Source organism: Culex quinquefasciatus, chromosome 2 (assembly GCF_015732765.1).
Source record: "Culex quinquefasciatus strain JHB chromosome 2, VPISU_Cqui_1.0_pri_paternal, whole genome shotgun sequence".
Lineage (NCBI taxonomy): Eukaryota > Metazoa > Arthropoda > Insecta > Diptera > Culicidae > Culex > Culex quinquefasciatus.
This window is the reverse complement of record NC_051862.1, coordinates 202,163,257-202,176,564: the sequence shown is the minus strand read 5'-3', so window position 1 is coordinate 202,176,564 and position 13,308 is coordinate 202,163,257. Positions and strand designations below refer to the sequence as shown.

Below are 13,308 nucleotides of genomic sequence, written 5' to 3'. Positions count from 1 at the left end.
CCTTTGTCCTTTGTCCTTTGTCCTTTGTCCTTTGTCCTTTGTCCTTTGTCCTTTGTCCTTTGTCCTTTGTCCTTTGTCCTTTGTCCTTTGTCCTTTGTCCTTTGTCCTTTGTCCTTTGTCCTTTGTCCTTTGTCCTTTGTCCTTTGTCCTTTTTGTTTTTTGTTTTTTGTTTTTTGTTTTTAGTTTTTTGTTTTTTGTTTTTTGTTTTTTGTTTTTTGTTTTTTGTTTTTTGTTTTTTGTTTTTTGTTTTTTGTTTTTTTTTTTTTGTTTTTTGTTTTTTGTTTTTTGTTTTTTGTTTTTGTTTTTGTTTTTTTTTTTTGTTTTTTGTTTTTGTTTTTTGTTTTTGTTTTTTGTTTTTTGTTTTTGTTTTTTGTTTTTGTTTTTTTTGTTTTTTGTTTTTGTTTTTTGTTTTTTTTGTTTTTTGTTTTTGTTTTTGTTTTTTGTTTTTTGTTTTTTGTTTTTTGTTTTTTGTTTTTTGTTTTTTGTTTTTTGTTTTTTGTTTTTTGTTTTTTGTTTTTTGTTTTTTGTTTTTTGTTTTTTGTTTTTTGTTTTTTGTTTTTTGTTTTTTGTTTTTTGTTTTTGTTTTTGTTTTTTGTTTTTTGTTTTTGTTTTTGTTTTTGTTTTTTGTTTTTTGTTTTTTGTTTTTTGTTTTTTGTTTTTGTTTATTTTTTATTTTTATTTTTGTTTTTGTTTTTGTTTTTGTTTTTGTTTTTGATTTTTGTTTTGTTTTTTGTTTTTTGTTTTTTGTTTTTTGTTTTTTGTTTTTTGTTTTTTGTTTTTTGTTTTTTGTTTTTTGTTTTTTGTTTTTTGTTTTTTGTTTTTTGTTTTTTGTTTTTTTGTACGTACCATGGGTTTTCAACACATTTTTCTTGGTTCACATTTTCATGAACGCTTGTTCACGATTCCTAGAACTCCTTTTCCTCCTTGAATGAACCAACTTTCGCTAAAAACTTATGTAAAATATGTTTTTGTCATTTCAAACATTTCAATCTTCAAAAAGTTTTTCAATCAAAGGAGAGTGAAACTCAACCAAAACATCATCCCTAATGCTCATTTCACATGTAAAACACCCATTCAATCATTAGCAAGAAGAAAATGCAAAATAATAATCCTCCCCCATCAAATCAAAGTGGAACACGAAATCTCCTCACAAATCACACACAAACATTCAAGCACACAAAAGAGGACACAAAACTTTCCCAAAAATCTACGGACATTCACAAGAGCACACAGTCACACTTACACCACCCATTCATAACGGGGAGGAAAAAAACTTTTCCCATTTATGACACTCTTCCTTTCTCTTCGTTTCCAGCCAACGAAATCATACATTTTCCGCTCCATTGTGTGCGAGCTCGTTCCGTCTGGCAAGGACCAGATCCATATCTCTCTCTTCCAACGGGGCGAACAAAAAAGGAAGGAAAACCCGCCCAAGCCACGTGCACCGGGAGAGAAAGTGCTGCCAAAGAAACGTCCGACTTTTTCGGGGGTTCAGCTCTCATCGTCATGACACCCAGCCCATTGGCAGGCGGCCCCTTCCTTCCAGAAATGCCAGGCTGGAAAAAGGGCCACGTGGGATGATGGGTGGGGTAAGAGTGGGTGGTTGCGGTGCCAGAGACGACAATGATGATGATGCATGCAAATGATGGTGATCCATTATTAACTGTCGTCGCCATGCGGATCGTGTTCACCTCCTCCGGAGCAGCAGTTGTTTCAGTGTTCAGCGAGTAAGAGCAGGGTGTGGGAATGGTAATTGAACATTTTTTTAAAACTTAAAAATGCAAAATTGAAAATTGAGAAGCGAACTACTGTTGGAATTGTACATCTTCTAAAATAAGATAAACTTTATAAACATGTTTTGTAAGCACTTTTTACATTAAAAAAATAGGACAAATGTTACATTGTTTGCCAAATTTGTTGGAAATGAGATTCATTGTTTGAGAAAAAAAATATAACCTTATCATAAGTTGTGCATTATTACATTTCAATGCGCAACTCATTATAATAGATAGCTATCTGTACTATTCTTTTTCTTCAATTGATATTGAATTCCTTAAAAAAAAAATTGAAATATTGTTTAAAATGTGTTCACAAATCATATTATCAACAGCAATTTTGATTTTGAACAGGATCAACTTAACCATAACTCAATTCAAGTGACCACCCTGCGCAACTTCCCAGCTCAAGCCACGGGAAGTGGCCCCTTTCGTTTCCGGGGTTCAGGAACAGGCCGGCACCCGGTTGCCGCATACGAAGCGTTTTGTCGGTCGTGTGTAATATCACCGGTAATGGCAGGTGCAGGTCTCATTTGGTTGCTTCTTCTTCTTCTTCCTTGCAAGAAGCCATCGCCGTTGTCGGTCGTCCAGGAGAAGGAAACTCAACGCGACTCAGGATAGTGAGCTGAGCTTTCTCAGATATAATATTTCCAAATGGTTTATGAAACTGTGAGGTTGGGTTGGGGGGAGGTGAGGATGTCCTGTTTCAGCTGCAGATGGTGGCTGCTGGTTGGACACACAGGAAGACAGGAAGAGCCCAGGTGAAATATGTGTCGAATACGGCGGAAGAAGTCTGACGACTGTTGCTAACGCGTTGGTTGGACGTTTCGTGTTATCTCTCGGATCAGCAGAAACCTAGGAATTTAATTTTGCACGGAAGATAAATATGAAGCAGGATTAATTTGGAGCTGCTGCTGGCTTGGCATGTTTCGGTATGGTAATTAAAAATGGTTTTGCTGCACGTTACTTGCTGCATACCTCGTTGAGTTATGTCTTTTGTCCGAACAATTTATGAATTTCAGGACTAAGCTCTTCTTCTGGTCTTCCTTTTCTGTTTAGTAATATCGAAAGCATTACCTAAGCGAAAACTTGCTAAATACTAAGTTTGAAAACATTTTGGCAATTCATTATCTCATTCAACTAAGTTCCTCCTCCACAACGATCCAAAAAACTTTTCTTCCTTCATGACTTGGCAGGAAATTATCATCAACATGTTGGCATAAACAAATTAATTAATTTGTTTGCCCGAACCATCCTTCGGAGGAGCATAAAAAGTGAACCGTTCACGCCCTTTATCATTACAGACCCCCGCCCACCAACCATAAAGCATTAGAGCATCACTAAAAAGTGCAAAGTAATCAGAATAATGTAGATTAAAAGTTGGGCGCGCCAGCTCGCGAACCCTGCCGGTCCTCAAACTCTCCCGCTCTTTCCTGTAGGTACACCACCAAGGCTGGTGCGATAAGCTGGGTATAACATAATAAAATATTCCACCCGCGAACACTACAGCAGCGGTTGGTTGCACTTTTACGGGCTGCCATGCTAGTTACTGCTAGTAACCTTTAACCGTTGTAGAAGAAGTAAACAAAAAACAAAATTTGGAATTTTATTCCAAAATGCAGTTTCATTCCATGATCTGATTTCTAAATTCAAAAGAATAATTTTGGATTCTGTTATTTTATTTTATTTAAAACATTGTCCAAGATCAGTGTTGCAAATGAGTGATAAAAAAGCTATCAATAGATTATCTCTGCACCAAAAATATCCGAGAGTATAGCGGCTGTCACTGTAGCTCATGAGATCTCTTCTTGTGTCTCGTGATTTCCAGCGATGTCATTCTCTCTCTATCACTCCTCCCCTTTTCCTCGACTATGCGCTCTCACCGCTGAGTCTCTCAATCTCTCCGAAAACTGCAATGAGAGAACGCGAGATGGCGATTAGGAGCCGACCACGCATGACGTCCTGTTAAACTGCGTTTGCGAAATTGGTTTTGTGGCGGCTTTTGTGGTTAAACGCTGTTGCGGTAGCATGATCGTGGAAGCGGGAATGAGAGAGAAAAGGAAAATGTCAATCGCGAGTGGGTTAACACGAAAACGTGTTCGGCTATGTTCGGCGCTGAGAGTTTCAATGAAGAGAGAAGAGCAGTTGTATTTGAGGCATGAATATTCACGCGAGATAATTGTAGTTGCTGAGAGCTGATACTTTGATATTTTAACAACCCTGTCCAAGATTATGAACTTCCTGTGTTAAAAGAAGTAATTATGTATCATCAGTTGTATTTTACAGATACGACATTCAATGATTCCTAATAAATATCGGAAAATGAGTATAGTCTTATTGTTCTTTCTATGTTTCAATGATATAGTCGAGGAATGAGATCTTTTATTATTATTTGTAGAATACTTTTCTAAACCAAGATAGGACTTTTTTGAAAAAGTAAAATTAATTGTTGCGTTTTTTTAAACGAAAAAAGTTTTGAGATTTCCAAATAAATAATAACATCAAGTGTTTTTGAGCCATTGCTGTCTTTGAAAAATCCTGCGGAAACTGTTTCAATTCATCTTGCATAATTCAAAGAGGCTCTTGATTTCACCTTCATATTCCTCCAAAAATGTTTTCCAAAATAAAAACACATCAAAATGTTCTTGACCAGGGCCTGTGCAGGGGGGGCAAACTTTTTTCCTCTCTGATTTCACTGAACAAGGCGCAATCCCAAAGATTGATTATTGAAAAAATGAAAACTTCGATTCAAGAAATGGAGATAAATAGAACCTTCGAAAAGAATTTGGATTTATCAAATTGTGATTTACATAAAATTATATTTTATATAAATATAATAAAAGATTAAGTCTCTATATCAAGGGTGACCACAGTATGGCTTGCCGGCCAAATGTGGCCAGTGAAGTGTTTTTTTTATTCACGGACTCATTTTGAATATATGAAACTGTAAATTTCATCAAAATTATCTTACATTTTATGTAGGAAAACTAGAAACTGTAATGATAGCATATTTTTTCAAAGTCAATCTTATGTTGTGCTTAGAAACCTTCCACCTCTGAATTTGAACTTTTGACATTTGAGTTACGAATGTAACTGCCTAACATCTGATTCAGGCAGACCAAAATTTATTTAAATTTGAGAATGCGACGATTTATCATTAAAAATGCCCTTTATTTGAAAATTAAATGACATCATTTTTAGTGTATTTCACCTCCATTAAATTAAATGCATTTGAAAAATTAAAATGCATTCAGTCACAAAATGTACAACCGCCTCTCGACCTTGACCAGATCGTGGTATAAATACTTCTTTCCACTTTTGTTTCGTTTTGTTGATTAAAAAAATGAACCAATTTGAGTTGAAAGCTTATTTGAACAAAATTGTTGGGAAATAGTAGTTTATGCAACAAGTTGCGAAAAAAGGTTTTTTCAGCACGAGTCGTACATTTATCCAACGAGGTTCACCGAGTTGGATAAATACGACGAGTGATGAAAAAATCAAGTTTTGCAACGAGCTGGTTGTCCATAATGGACAACCAGCTGAAAATCAACAATTACCCCCGAGCTCTCCGCAACCGGCTTATCAACCACAGAAACACTCGCCGTATCAACCCCCCTGTTGATCCAGTCCAGAATGATCAGACTACACCCACACAACATCTGCAACATACCTACCGTAGCATAGCATACATCCCAACACTGACTGAACAAGTCAAAAAGCAGCTGAAAAAGGACTACCCACACATAAAACTGGCCACAAGGAACATCAAAACAACCAAAACAATGTTCACACAAATGAAGGACACCACCCACAAGGAGGACCACAAAAATGTTATCTACAGCATACCCTGCACCGACTGCAACCAACAATACATAGGAATGACAACAAACAAACTCCGAACCAGGATATCAGGCCACAAATCAACACTCAACACACTGGAACGACTACGACAAACAGGTATCCCCCAAGATGACCCCCAACTAACAACACTTATCGAACGCACAGCACTGCTGAACCATTGCATCCAACAAAACCACACATTTTCTTTTGAAAACACAAAAATTCTAGACCGACACAACATAGAATCAGCCTTGCCCATCCTCGAAATGCTTCACATTTCAATTACACCAAACACAGTTAACAAACGTACAGACACAGAACAGTTAAATCCCATTTATGCTGGCATTATAAACAACCTAAAATTTCATAACAAACACAGACAGGACAACAATGTCACTGTCAACTGTAACCCAACAGAAAATTAGACGAGTCCCTTTCCAATTCCCCAAAACACACAAACACACAATCAAAGTGAACAAGATAAAAAGTGCACACGATAGAGCTCCGAACAATAACGACCAAAAACAGTTAGAAACGACATCTAGGCGAAAAAGAGAATCCCCAAAATCATTACCAAACCAATGCAGTAAGTCTCCACAATACGAATCCACACACTCCCGATCAAAAATATCGACCAATGAACAAACATTCAATTTTCATAGTTTTCTCGACGCCACAAAACCGACATTTTACAAATTTTACAAAACTGAACCAAGACAACCGAACACCTACGTACGAGTAAGTACACATACAAATACACAAAAACACACAAAAATTAACGGAAAAACCAAAAACCAAATTTCTAGTTTCCCTGAAGATGATTTAATAAAAATCGAAACGTCGGATAAAGTACACAAATAAGTGTTTGAGCTGCTTCCAACGACTGCAAGCCGAAAATCCATCTCAAAGTTCCATACAAAGTTTTTTGCAATTCCGAAAACACCCTTTGAACAAAAAAATAGGATAAATGTCCATGTATTGAGTCAATGAATCGTTTAATTCAAAAAAATGTTGAAAAGTATAACTTTTAGAAACAAGTGCTGAAAAGTTCAACTTTTCAGCATCCATTTCAGTGCTGAAAAGTAATTTTTTTTAAGAATTTTGTTTTGAAAAGGGTTACTTTTTTCAATTCCGTCGCGAAACTATTTACTTTTCCTGTCATTCTTGAACGACGAAATAGCCTACTTTTCTGTACCAAAAATAACAGAATCGAATAGCAACACTTTTCAAAATAAATGCTGTAAAGTTCTACTTTTCAGCACTCAAATGGGTGCTGAAAAGTTGAACTTTTCAGCACTTTTTTTTTCGAAAAGTAACACTTTTCAACATTTTTTGATTTAATCGATTTATTGACAAAATACATGAACATTTGACATAAAATTTCACTCAATGTGTGTTTTTTGTATGGAACTCGTTGCAAAACTTGATTTTTTCAGCACTCTTCGTATTTATCCAACTCGGTGAACCTCGTTGGATAAATGTACGACTCGTGCTGAAAAAATTCTCTTTTTGCAACTTGTTGCATAAACTACTAATTCGATTCTGTTATTTTTGGTACAGAAAAGTAGGCTGTTTCGTCGTTCAAGAATGACAGGAAAAGTAATTAGTTTCACGACGGAATTGCAAAAATGACTTTTTGTCCTCTTATATTGAAAAGATGAAAATTTAAAATATAAGCTGAAATGAAAAAAAACTTTCCTTTTTACAAATACTTTTTTTTCACAGCTCATGCAAGCTTCAAATTTGGCCAGCCATTTAAAAAATTTGGGCATCCCTACTCTAAATTCTTTTCAATGGGACGGGATAGTAATCGATAAAAAACTATTTTGAATTGATTCAAAGAAACTGAAAAAAGCATACATTACTTTCTGTAAATCACTTTCTATTTTAAATTTGTTTATCCATGAAATATATTTGCAACATTTAAAGAAAATATTTTTTCATAAAAAAAACATAAGGAAAAACAAAGAAATTTTAAAACGAGCCCAAACCTGTTTAATATGTTTAACAACTCGGGTGGTTTGGTTTCAATTTTTTGTTTGTTTGTAATAGATTAGAATTCTTTTCCCATATAAATCTTAAAAAAAAATGCCCCTTAATTTTTCTAGCTGATTTGTAACGACATAAAATTTGAAAAATATTTGCAATGGCATTACCTTAAAGTACTTTTTGTTCATAAATTTGATCAAACATTAAGGCTGTGGCATTTTTGAAGTTTTTGTTTTCCCTTTCCGAATTTGTTTTTGAAGAACCTATACATTTCAATTAAATTTATAGTCCAATCCGCTGAAAACAGTTTTAAATGAATTCCCCTGCATTTAGAATCAATTTACCATGCTTAAGATGACATAAAAAAATGTGTAATTTTGCTGAATTTACCGCAAAAGTTATTTTTCTGCAAAAGAAAAAAATATTTTCGTTAAAACATAGATTTTATAAACCAAAGTCAAACTGACTGTACTGCTGTAAAATGCATTTTTTTTTTCATTAAAATGTTGAAATTTGGGCTTGTTGTCAGCGATGGAATAATCAGCCTCAAAAGAAAATCTTTGGATGTTCATAAAGAGAAAAAATCCAAAGGGGGTATTACTCTTCTTTCTCGCGCACGAAAAATCTGTAAAAAGAACCTAAAACAATCATAATCTCGATTATTCGGCGGAACATCTTTTTCACTACTACACTTGCAAGTGTACCTGTCACATTTTGTAGATGGCAATGTGTGTAAACAAAGTGAAATAAATATTTTTGAGTGGTTTTGACAAGGAAATTTACAAAAAATCATCAGCAGATTGATTTTCTTCGAGAATTTCGGGAGCGATTTTTTTTTTTGCGTGATTTGCCTCCTCTCTCTTTCGCGGGTGATGAAAGTTCCCAAGCGAAATTGATTTTTTGTGATTATTCCATCATTGCTTTTTGTTCTATTTTATGATATTTTTGCCTCACTTTGATTTTTCCCAGAGCTGAAGGATAAAAACTTAAAAAAAAAACAAAAAATGCATCGCCTAAAGAAAAAAAAATACAGCCTGCTGAATTAAAAAAAAAGAAAAATCCAAAAAATATAATTATATATAATTATATCATAATCGTGTTCCTGAGACAATTTCACAATAGAAACATACATAAAAATGTATATTATCATCCATTTTAACCCTTTAAAAAATGAAAGATAAAAAAAAATTAAGGAGTTGCTTTTTTTCTGGTGTCATCTAGTATCCTTGGAAACGAACTTGATTTTCAATAAATGTGAATCAAAGTTTTTTTTTTTAACTTTCATTTTTTAAAGGGTTAAAATGGATGAAAACAAACATTTTTATTCATGTTTCTAATGTGAAATTGTCTCAGGAACACGATTATGATATAATTATCACCATAAAATAGGATCTAAGGGGTCCCCCGAGCAAAAAATTACTACCAAAAAATTCACTAAAAGTAAAAGTGTCTATTTGATATGTTAAACTGCCTTACCCAAAGCGGTCTCAGTCTCAGATGGTAGTCCCAGATGTCCCCTACAAGCTGCAGGTCGATCCGAGTTGATATCTGGATGGAACATTTTTTTATTTGAGTTTGAAAATTATGCTATTTTTTCACTAAAATTCCAATAACTCCCTTTAGATTTAACCAATTGGGATGCTCTACCCTGCATTTTGTAGCATTTTTGATGCTCTTTAAGATGCATTTTGAATTTTGAAATTAAATTGAATTTTGCCTAAGTTATAGCCTTTTTAAGATTTTTTACGTTTTAGAACCTTCAAACTTTGTGTCCCGATTTGCCCCACTTCCCGTTGACCTAGAGTGCTCATATTTTGGCCAGATGCTAGTTTTATATGTACAAACAACACCTGAAAATTTCAGGCAGATTGGTGAGGTCTATGCGAGATGGGTATGCTTTGCTCGTGGACTCGCTCTTAAGTCATATGTTTTGCCCTTTCTAGAATTGTTTCAAAAGATGTCCCCTTAAAAATAACAAACAATTAAAAAGGTTTTTTGAAATTCTATTTTAAATGACAATAAATACCTTCTACTATGCCGAAAACACGAAATCTATCAAAAAATCCTTCTTAAGATTTTTTTATTTTTATATCGGATAATCGAATTACGAACAAATTTTTTCCGTTATCTTTTTTTTGATTGTCAATCTTAAGTATGACTCCGTAACTAAGTTAAAGTGATTTAGAATTTTTAAATCCAACATGGCGGTCATGCGGTGATCAAATATTGAAAAAAAAAGAAATCCTAGTTGTAATTTAATAGGAAATAAACTATTCAAATCAGACTGAAATGATGACTGTTCGCGTAATTTTAAAGACGAAGACAATTTCTCTTACAAGGTTTGATAAAACATTGCTAAAAAGTTTTATCTAAAAATTTTCGAATCATCATTATATCTTCACAACGGCACTCGAAGGTCCAACTCCCCCAACGGGGAGCGACTCCAAAAACTGTGGGCAAAACTTTTCCGCGCAACGCACGTCTGGGGAGCTTTTAAGTGTTCAAGGGTGGTGTGCGCGAGTGAGCTACAAAATTGGCTTCCACTTTGGCTGCTGCTGCCGGCTCTCTCTCTTCCTTTAGCAGCCAGCCGCGCCAAAATCATAAGTCAAAGTTTGTGTTTCCGCGCGCGCGATTTTATCTGGGGCCGTTTTTCGCAACAAACTAAAATCTCCAACTTGGGACGCCGACGCCGGAGTTGGCAACAAAGTTAAATCTTGCGGAACCGTGGGCGGCAGCACATGGCTGGGAAGGTGCTGGAACGGATTGCATTCGCAGTTTTACAACGGGTACATGGCGTGGCCACGGTGGATGTAAAATGTTGCAAACTGGAAAGTTTTCACCGGGATGAAAAACTGGAAAAGTGTATGTTTTTTTTTTGCTTGACTGTGGCTTCCTGGAATTAGCTGATTCAAGTGAGCGATTTTCCGCGAGAAGTTTTTTGGGTTTTACCTACTTGAGAAAAGTTGGTTTAAGCGGCTAAAAGTTATTTTTTCACGTAGTCAAAGTTACTTACAATTGTAACTCTCACTTATTTATAGTTGTTTATTTTAAAACATAACATAATTTTATCGAATCAATCTAAATTACGTGATATTTGCTTCCTGACAACCAATTTCATTATCATAATCATCCCCTGCAATCGAATTCTAAGCCGCAAGCAACTGGTGATATCAACACAGCCAAATCCCACCCATCATCCCGTATTAAGTCTCGATCAACTTCACCCCAACCGGTTGCAAAAATCCCATAAAACCTCACGCACCAGATAAACAAGCAAATCAGGTTTTTAAAATTCAATTAGGAGCACGTAGGCACACCCTCACCCACCACCCACGTGTTTTTCACCCCTCCAGCGGAGACCCCTAACCTAAAAGGGCGTCACGTGGCAGCACCAACCGGCTGGAGGTGTCTTAATAGGGGGTGGAGAATGAAATAGAGGAAGGAAATCGAAAGAGTGTTGCGCTGGAGATACCGACTTGAAGGCACGTGTCTTGAAAAAACCAACTGAAAAGTGAAAAGGGAAAACAATCCAGAATCCAGAAAAGAATCCATTTTGAGAGGACCAATTACCCATACAATTCTCCAAACAATTTTGGCAGCTGTCCAAACAAAAATGGTACGTAAATATTCGAAAATCTGTAACTTTTCAATGAATTTTCTGATCAATTTGGTGTCTTCAGCATAGTTGTAAGTATTGATGAGGACTGTTCCGAAAAAATAGGTACACGGAAAATATTTCAGATTTTTAATTAACTTTTTTTCTAAAATAACTCAATTTCCCCAAATCCGTATATTTTTTTTATTTTTGAGATTTTGTTTATATTTTAAGGGACATACCCCCACAACTTATAAGCCATAGAGAAGTATGGTTAAACATTCTGCCTCCGAGTTATTATTTTTTTTTAAGAATTGATTTTTGGAGAAAAAAAAACATTAAAAATGGGAAAAATCGAAATGTTATGCATACTATTTTCACCTCCTTTTTTATATTTTAACAATCAATAAAACAAATCGACAAGTATTTTACATATTTTTGGAAAAAGTTTTCCGTTCTCAAAATATTATTGAAATTTGATTTCAGCGAAATAGTTGCAGCTTTTCGATTTTTTTTCAGAAAATTTGCTAAAAAAAACTTATAAAACCTATACAGCGAATAGAAGAAAAAAAAACAAGATTGAACAATTGAAAAACAGCAAATATTAGGCTGAAATCAAACTTTCAGTGCCTATATCCTGGAAACGGGACACTTCATCAAAAAAATCAGTTAAGTATTTTTCGATTACAAATTCAATTTTATATTAAAAACAGGTTAACTCAATTTAATGTGTAAAATTTCGATTTTTTCCAGAAATCAACCAAACTTTTCTATGGCTCAAATGTTACGGGGGTTTGTCCCCTAAACCTTTTAGGGAAATTCTCTTTTTTAAATCAAGGCTAATATTTCAAAAGGGCGTTTTATTAAATACTTGGCCCTTTTAAAATGTAAGTCTTGATTTATTTTTTTAAATATTGTTTTCGAAAAGATCGGAATACCTCAGTTGTATCAACAAAGTTCATAAAACAAAATATAGAGAATTTTCTTAGTCATTCAAGATTTTTTTTTTAAATTGGGCAAACATATTTTTTAAAATGAATAACTGCCACTATTTTTAAAAAAAGTTACCAATACATACTTGAAAACGATGCACTTTACCAAACTTTCATTTGAGTACTTTTTTATTGCAAAATCCATTTTACATCGAAAAATGAAGTTGAAAAATTTTTGCGACCAGTATTTCGATTTTTTGAAAAAAAATTGTTTATTCAAAAGTTCATATTTCGGTCAAGGATTTTTTGCACAACCTGGAAATTTTTGAAAATTTGACATTTTATGTCACCTAAAACATAACAAAAAAAAATTAAAAATAGTTTTTTTTTTGCAAATCAAGTTTTAGTGACAAAAAGTTAAATTAAAAAAAAGCCAATTTTTTTTTACCGTGTATCATTATTTTTTTCAGTGTAGTTCTTATCAATACCTACAACTTTGTCTCCAAATCGATCAAAAAAATCCTTCAAAAGATAATGATTTTTGAATTTTCAGTTATCATTTTTGTATGGACAAAAGCTGCCAAATTTGTATGGAAAATGATATGGACAAACCTATGATGGGTGCCTTCGGAATGCCCAAAATGGGTTCTTTGGGCATTCCGAAGGCACCAAAAAATAAAATCATATCATATAAATCATATAAAAGAAATCACGAAAATAAATAAAATACTGAATTGACCAAATTGATCAGAGAATTCCTTCCTCCTTTTTTGAAAAACATAATTTATGAAAAAACTTTTTTTTTCATTCCATCATCCATCCATCAGATATAATGTTTAATGTTTAATGTTTAATGTTTAATGTTTAATGTTTAATGTTTAATGTTTAATGTTTAATGTTTAATGTTTAATGTTTAATGTTTAATGTTTAATGTTTAATGTTTAATGTTTAATGTTTAATGTTTAATGTTTAATGTTTAATGTTTAATGTTTAATGTTTAATGTTTAATGTTTAATGTTTAATGTTTAATGTTTAATGTTTAATGTTTAATGTTTAATGTTTAATGTTTAATGTTTAATGTTTAATGTTTAATGTTTAATGTTTAATGTTTAATGTTTAATGTTTAATGTTTAATGTTTAATGTTTAATGTTTAATGTTTAATGTTTAATGTTTAAT

General features: G+C 33.7%; 1 protein-coding gene and 1 long non-coding RNA gene across 3 annotated transcripts in view; one reads left to right on the top strand and one right to left on the bottom strand.

Moving 5' to 3' along the window:
• Positions 1-13,308, bottom strand: part of LOC6052886 — a 127,257-nt gene that overhangs the window by 42,947 nt on the left and 71,002 nt on the right. The gene's annotated exons all lie outside the window — the stretch shown is intronic.
• On the top strand, positions 6,013-6,519 carry LOC119767473. The gene is made up of 3 exons (XR_005277538.1): positions 6,013-6,201; positions 6,278-6,353; positions 6,422-6,519. It is a non-coding gene; the product is annotated as an uncharacterized LOC119767473 (long non-coding RNA).